The 8,474-nt window shown below is 36.1% G+C and overlaps 1 long non-coding RNA gene across 1 annotated transcript in view; it reads left to right on the top strand.

Moving 5' to 3' along the window:
• Positions 1-8,474, top strand: part of LOC141372725 (uncharacterized) — a 289,174-nt gene that overhangs the window by 257,400 nt on the left and 23,300 nt on the right. The window contains exon 3 of the long non-coding RNA XR_012378126.1: positions 5,800-5,942. This is a non-coding gene — a long non-coding RNA (uncharacterized lncRNA). The remainder of the gene's footprint in view (positions 1-5,799; positions 5,943-8,474) is intronic.

Raw genomic sequence — 8,474 nt, 5'->3', positions numbered from 1 at the left:
AGAAAGAAAGAAAGAAAGAAAGAAAGAAAGAAAGAAGAGGAAGGAAGAAAGAAGAAGAAGGAAGAAAGGAGGGAAGGAAGAGAACTTAAGCAAGTTCAATAATTTTCTTAACTTTTTTCAAGGTCAGATTAATTGAGATCTTTTTACAAATGCACCTTCCCCTTATCCAATGCAGGTATCCCCCAATATATGATCCTAGCATAGGAGCAATGAGTTTTGACCACAGCACAAAGAATGACTTCAGGGTTCCCTCTCAATTTAGGCTGAGAACTCTAAGAACTTACCCACAGAACAGAGAATGTCCTTCTTGAATTAGATGTACTATGTGTTGGATGTGACCCTGAAGAATTTCACATCTATAATTTCCCCTTCAAAAATAACAGTTATAATCAAGGTCATGACATTCCCTCCCAACAACGCACAATTGATTCCTCACTTCTGTTTTGTTTTGAAAATGCAAAACAGGCATTCAGGGGCTAAATATCAATACCATGAAAAATGGAAAGATGTCAGAAAGAAGAATTTGCAGCCGACCATGTGCCTGCTCTGAGAGCTGGTTACACAACTCAGGAAATACATGGCATGCGCTTGTCCAGAGGAAGATGGACTGCAAATAAATTATTCAGCTTTTCCTACTGGCGGATAAGACATTTTCACATAGACTGCAATGCGTGTCATCACATACGACAAAAGGATAAACAGGCATAGACCAGCTTGAAGAAAATTGATAGTGACTTGTACATCCTTATTCATAACCACTTTTGTCCAGATTAAGAAAGCTTCAAACAGCAATTTCTATATTAATCCTATAGTACTCTTTACTGATCTCCAAAATCTCCCTCTCTCTCTCTCCCTCTCTCTCTCACACACACACATAAACAAACCCAAAACACCAAAAACAAAAACAAAACATTGATTAAAAACTGAGAATTTTAATTTGCTGGGTCAGATTTGCTGAGAAGTCAAACTAGATTGTATTTTAAGGGTGGTGAGTGAGGCAGAGCATATAGTTGGCTGAAAGGTTAAAGATGAAAACTTATTTTCTTACTACTCTATGCTGGGAACATCTGAATGGCTCCTTTCATTCTTATGAGTAATTCTGTTTCCCTCTCAGTCACAGATGTCTATTTGCCTCTGCCTACATTAATAAAAGAAGGTTATTTGAGGCAATAGGTGATCGGCAACTTTAATTTAGAATAAGGAAGCCAGAGAGGCTATTTCAAAGAAACAGAATAAAAACTGTTAAGAGATAGGTCCAGGAGCCAACAAGCAAACAAACAACCACGGGATTTCAGTGTGAAAAATGTGTCAGGGGATTAGAAGTGGTGGGATATAAAGCAATAAAATGTTAGGAGTCCATCCTTCTGATGAACAGCAGGGAAAGCCAGAGAGAAAAATTTTGGGGGCAATCTAAGCCTCAACTCAAAGCAGGACCACTTGTTCCAGAACCTGGACAGGATCGCTGGATGGAAGAACCAAGTGGCACCTGGAGATCTTGGAGGATAGGTGGTTTATTTACCGCCAGCGGCCTCGGAGGAGAGTGGTCTCCAAAGGTCTGAGCCCCGAGCACAAACAAAGGGGCTAATTTATACACTTCTACTTCCACACATTTGGCACTTTTGGCGCGAGCGCGAAGCGGGGCAGGGAGAGGAATCCGGAAGAGCCCCGGGGCAAGGACTGGGACTCCTTTGCTGGCTTGTCCGCCATCTTAAGACATAGATTTCCTTTATCACACTGAGTTGAATTTATGCCCTACCCTCTGCATTCTCATTTCAGTAAGGGAGCCTGTGGTAAGAAAAAACTTTTGTAGAGTATCTTGTCTATAGTGTTATCCAACAGATCTTACTGGAATCTGTATACACATGAGGAATTAAGAAGTTTTTGTTGTTTGTTCTTTAATTCTTGCCAAAGATGAAGACCTGCCTTCAGTTTGAATTGTGTATTTATACAAAGCAATGGATCCTATTGAATTTAACATTTCAAGGGATGGGAAGAGCAGTACATATACCTTTGCAGGTGTAGAATCTAGAATCTAGAAAACCAAGATGAATCCTAAACTGACTAAATTTCTCAATGTGACCTCACCATGTCCACTTGCCAATTAGACAAATACATTAAGGAAGTGACAGGAGATTGTGCTTAGAGAACTTTCTACCCTCGCTAGCACCTAATTCTGTAGTTTCTTTATATGAACTCATAACCCTTGGGGCCCATTTCCTCCTTTCTCAGTAGCTCAGCCAAAAGCTGGTTCAGTGGATGTGACTTAGTTCAGTGTGGAACTGCTGACACTAGAGACTGAGCTTCTGAAGCTTCCATTTCTAAGGCTATTTCTTAGAGGAGGATGCTTCCGCTCTGTTCTCTGCCCCTCTGGAAGCTGGGTTCCTCTTCTGGAACCCTGGTATAGTATGTTCTGTCCAGCTTTCTCTCTGACCGGCTTATGCATTCTGAGATAATCAGAGCTACATGACCTTGTGTGTTTTTCTGCGTCTCAGCCAATACATTTGCTCCCTAAACCCCACATTATATTCACACCTTGTAATATTGGTGGGGGTGGTGTGTGTGTGTGTGTGTGTGTGTGTGTGTGTGTGTGTGTGTGTGTGTATGTCTGGTTCCCTTTGGAACAGCAACTGTAAGACGAAGTTGGTGAAAACTAAGCCAATCAATACCTGAATTCTCTTCCTCAGAAGTTCAGTGGCTGTCCCAGACACTAAATTCTGGTCTTGAATTAAACTTGGCTGTGATCTCTTTTTTCTAGAATGTGCCAATATTCTGAGTCCTGTTGGCTCTGCTTTATTACAGATACCTGACGTGTCTGTGTCTTTGTGTGTTTTACTTTTATTCTTTTGATGAGAAAACAATAATAAATAAAGCACTTTTCTTTTTTTTTAATTTTACTTGTTTATTTGAGAGAAAGAGAGTGAACAAGAGAGAGAATACAAGCCCGCGGGGGGAGGGGCAGAGGGAGAAGCAGACTCCCTGCTGAGCAGGAAGTCCAACTTGGGGCTCAATCCCAGGACTCTGGGATCATGACCTGAGCCAAAGGCAGACGCTTAACTGACTGAGCCACCCAGGTGCCCCAATAAAGCACTTTTCCATGTCAAGTATTCTAATTGTCATACATGTATTAATTAGTTTAGTCCTCGTAACAGATTTATAGGGGTACATGGGATTATTATACACATTTTAAAGATGAGGAAAAATAGGTCACATAGAGTTTAAATACTTTGTCCAAAGTCACCCAACCAGGAAGTGGCAATTTGGCTTGGCTCTAGGTGGTCTGGCTCCTAATTTCCAGTTCATGTTATCTCTACTATGCTGTGCTGCTCCTATCCCCATTCTTCACCTTCTTAAAAACCAACCAACCAACCAACCAACCAACCCATGGTCTAAAATTCAAAATGTATAAAATACCATATGAAAGGAAATTCTTCCATAACCCTACCTCCCAGCTTTCATGTTTCTTTCTCCAGGACTGACCTCTGCTGTTGTATCCTTGAGTGTTCTTTCAGAAATATTCTGTGTAAATATGAGTAAATACAGCATATGTACATTTCTTCCTTGTTTTAATGCAAATTTCAGCTTACTAAATATATCATTTAATATTGAGGGTTTTTTCCACTTAATTTTGCAGCTTTTTAAATATCAGTTTATAAATACTGCTTCATTCTTCCTAAATGGCTGAACATTTTTCTAATATATGGATGTAGCAAATTTATTTGACCAATCTTCTTCAAGTTGTACAATTAAGTGATACAAGTCATTTGCCATGCAAAACATCTTACATGTCAAGTTGCAAATCTGTGAATTTTCAACTGGGTAAGTTTTTAGAAATGGAATGCCTGAATTTAAAAATATCTGTCATTTAAAAAAAATTTTTTTTAATTTATTTATTTTTGAGAGGGGGGAGGGGCAGAGAGAGAGAATTCAAGCGGACTCCGCACTGAGTGTAGAGCCTCACACACGGGACCAAGATCATGACCTGAGCCAAAACCAAGAGTTGGATGCTTAACTGATTGTGCCACCCAGTGCCCTGTAAAATATCTGTCATTTTAATTGTTACCATCAAATTGCCCATTATAGAGGGTTGTCTTAATTTACATTCCCACCAGCAACCTGTGAGAATGTCTATTTCCTCCATACCCTTGCTAACACAGAACATCATCAGAATTTGCCAACATATATTTGGGTCTTTGCCAGTCTAAGAGGTGAAAACACTGCTTCATTGTAGTTTCAGTCTGAATTTTTATTTGTTTTCCTTTTCCATGAAGTGTTTTTTCATATCTCTTTGCACATTTTTCTATTGTATTGCCAGGCTTTTACTTATGGATTTGTAGGAAACTTTTTCATGTTAAAGTCTGGCCCTTTGATAGTCTATAAATTGTAATTATTCTGTCTCAGATTAGCACTTGTCTTCTGACATTATTTATTTTGAATCATGAAGGAATTATTTTTATGCAATTGATTTAATTAGTTATTTCTTTTAATGACTTTGGAGATTTACTTCATACTTAGAAAAGACTTTTCTGGAGTAAAAAAATAGTCCATTTTTTCTAATAAGTTATGATTACATTTTTATTTTTACATTTATATCTTTGACTTATCTGGAATTCATTTGGAATAAAAAGTAGTTTTAAGATAAAGCATTTTTGGTTGTTTTCTCAAACAACTATCCTGTTCTGTTACCTTACAGGTATTTTTAAAATAATATTACCTTCCTATACTGAAATATTGGTAGTATCCATTTTTTATATATTTGTGTACTGTGGTATGTTTTTTATTCTGTTTTGTTTATTTGTATATTCATGTGCTAGTGCAAAACTATTTTGTTATCACTTTATAATGCATTTTGATATCTGGTAGGGCAAGTCACTTCTCATGACTCTTCAGAGTATTTTGGTTACTATTGCTAGTTTATGTTTCCTGTATGAATTTATGAACTAGATCATCTCATTAAATTTCTTGGGAGGGAGTCACATTAATTTAATATATTAATTTAGGCAGAATTGACATCTATATGTCAATGAGAGTATGAGCTATGATAGTGAGTATATTTCAAAAAATAGGACTTTCCATTTTTTAAGTCACCTTTTGGGTCTTACAGTAACATTTTATGGATTATTTTTTTTACAGATCATGAATATTTCTTTTTACATTTTGTCCTAAATATTTCATACATGTTGTTACCACTGAAATTGTGGACTTTTCATCCATCACATCTTCAAAGCGGCCTCTTTGGAGTATGAAGACTATTGATTTCTGTATTAATTTTTCTTTTACTTCTTTCCTAACCTGTACTAATGAATAAGTTTCTTATTCCTAGGAATGTTTGATCACAATTTTCTTAAGTTTTATGGCAAGATTTTTTTCTGTTAAATACACGTAATTTGTTTTTTCTTCCTTACCTCTCTTGCTTTCTATAAATTCTATTATTTTTTACAATATTGCTTTCTATAAATTCTATTTATATCTTCCTATATGTTCTATTATGTGTAGCATTCTATAAATTCTATTATTTTTTTACAATATTGCTAATTATTGAGAGATATAATTTCTTCCTGATGAGCTATCTTAAGATTTGTGTCAGAGAAGGGCAGGATCATATCTCAACCTAGCAGAGATTCTTCTTATGACAGAGAATGATGGTGTAATAATTTGTCTTTCAGTTTTTACACGATGGTAGCCCCAAATTTGGCATGATTAGGCTGGTCACAATGTGGAGATTCTGCAACCCAGACTCTTTGGCTGACAGTTGTTTTGCAAATATGACCCGTCTCTCAATGCTGAATTTTCTCTCCTCAGGACCCAACCGAATTCAGATACGCTTACCAGCTCCTGCAGGCCATTTCTCTTCTCATAATGAGACTTTTGGGTTTGAGCATCATCCTGGGGAAGTATGCTGTGCCAACTCTTCTGTGATCTGCTACACTGGGTATCTTCCTTCTGTACGTTCTTCAACCTTTATGTAATTTGCAGTGCTTTGGGAATCCTTAGTCTGATTTTATGGTTCAAATGCTAGCTGTCTCCTAGTTTCATTGGAGATCATACTTGCATTTCTGTCTCATGTTTTCTTTGAAACTTTATTTTCCCTGAGGAGAGATGAATGCTAAATTTATTCTGCCCCACCCAACACCTTTTTATTGATTGGAAGTTTAGGACATTTTGTGAAATGACACAAAACTCAAAACAACAACACATATCTTGTTGAGGGATAAATAATACCATTTCGTCTAAGAGACAATATTCTCTTTATTACTAAAATATATTATCAGGCTTAAATATGGGAATAACTATTTACAAAATGGAATTGCAATTTCTTTTTTAAGCATCATTCAATTCATTCAACAGTAGTAATAAAATGTCTACTATGTTCCAAAGACTAGAAAAGACAGAAGAAAAACAAAAATTATTAGTTTTCTTGAAGCTCTTACAAGTTATTGGAAAGAGAGACAAAAGCTCATTCAAGTGTACAGAAGAGAACCACTTAACTCAGTCTGAATAATAAAGCAAGACCTCCTGGAGGAGGTGAAAGTTGAACTGTTGAACTGAGTCCTGAATAAGAAATAACAGTTAACCAGGCAAAGAATTGAGGGAAACACTTTCTTGTCAAAATAAGTCTATGAGCAAAGGCACAGAAGCAAGAAACATTATATGGAGTGGTAAATAGTTTTATGTCTGCAGCGATACCAATTTGAAAATCCCAGACATTTGCCTTAGAAATAGTATAACATATTAGCATCTCTAAAACCTTTTTTTTTTCCTCGTTTAAATTTAAGATCTTCACGGTATAGAGATTTCTTACTGCTACTTTGTCCCCATCCCTACTGACCAATAAATAAATAAATAAATAAATAAATAAATAAATAAATAAATAAAATAATACTTATGTGACTTTAATCTGAATTCAGTTTATTTCAATTAGCCTTTACTGAAAAGCCATTATTTATCTGACAATGTGCAAAATTTGTGGAGGATTTTGTGAATAGCAAGACTTTGTATCCTTAAAAGATTAGGATGTTTATACTTGGAGTAAGTATTAGGAAAAGGAACCTCTCCTGTTGTCACTGTCAAAGACCACAATTCATTTCCTCACACTGTTTATCATGTCATTTTTATTGGTGAAAAAATAATTTGTACAAATACTCCTTGTATATTTATAGCACTTACGGTTGACTTTCCACATGGCAAGGTATTTTTTGATATAAGTATTAACGTGCATTTCTTAATGCTCTTTTATCCATGACCTAATTTGCTTTGGTATTTTACTTAACAAACTTGCAAAATTTGAAAACGCTTCATGTGCATTATTTTAATGTTTATTCTGCTTATTTATCTAAGGAAATCAAAGTAATTCTTTAACTTTAACCCAGTCAGCTAATGATCTTTCTGAATTTCTCCCATTTATTCTTAACTTTTTCAGTCATTAAGGAAAATCAAGCTTAACTACATCATCCTTAAAAATTTCTGTTGTTTGGTACAGAAAAATATAAAATTATAGATTTGTCTTCCTATGTTTTTCCTTATAACCCAAATAAATTTCTTTTAATATGTACTTTTGCCACAAGCAAGATTTAAAATGCAAAGTAAACTAGAGAAAAACTCATGTTAGAGTTAGGATCTATCTGATTTCTTTTTTTTTTTTAAGATTTTATTTATTTATTTGTCAGAGAGAAAGAGAGAAAGCAGGAGCGAGCACAAGCAGAGGGAGAAGCAGACTCCCCACTGAGCGGGGAGCCCCACGTGGGGCTCGATCCCACAGTCCTGGGATCATGACCCAAGCCGAAGGCAGACGCTTAACCAACTGAGCCACCCAGGCATCCCAGGATCTGTCTGATTTCTGAATCCAGTCTTATTTTAGGAGTCTCTTTGGCATACTAAACCTGAGACAATCACCTGTCTGACATGTGGATCAGAACCAAACTGCCTCTCTAAGTGTATGCCATACTACAAATTGTAGTAGTTCGGAGCAAATACGAGTGAATAGAGTAACTATATTGAGTCCATGTTGATCCCAGGTCTCCACATGGAAGATAGTCCCCAAAAACTATTCTTATGAATTAGGATAATGTGGTGGAGGTCTGAAGGGGAGAAAGAAGAACATTTTAACCCAAATGTAGACGCTAGTTACTTATAGATCATCCAAAAATGTCTAATTTCCCTGAGAGGAGATGAACTGACAATGATTTCAGTTAGCTGTGAATTTCTGAGGGTTGAAACAGTTAATTGATACTACAGCATTCCTGAACATGCTAGGCAGAAATATAATTGTTTAGCAGATCGAATGCCATGCTTTCAAGAAATTAACTAGCTATTCATTCAGTCTTTGAGCATTATTGGAACAAGAATTACATTTGAATTTTTAAAATGATTATGAACTGGATAAAGGCTAAGAATAAACCAGCATTTTTCTACCACTGCCGTGGGAAAAGGAAACTCTTAATTACAATGCTTGTCTTTGAATAATATTTCAGTTGTAA

This window comes from Callorhinus ursinus, unplaced genomic scaffold, assembly GCF_003265705.2.
Source record: "Callorhinus ursinus isolate GAN/ISIS: 27379988/994484 unplaced genomic scaffold, GSC_fseal_2.0 scaffold5, whole genome shotgun sequence".
In the NCBI taxonomy this organism is placed as follows: Eukaryota; Metazoa; Chordata; class Mammalia; order Carnivora; family Otariidae; genus Callorhinus; species Callorhinus ursinus.
This window is presented reverse-complemented; position numbering and strand designations above follow the sequence as displayed.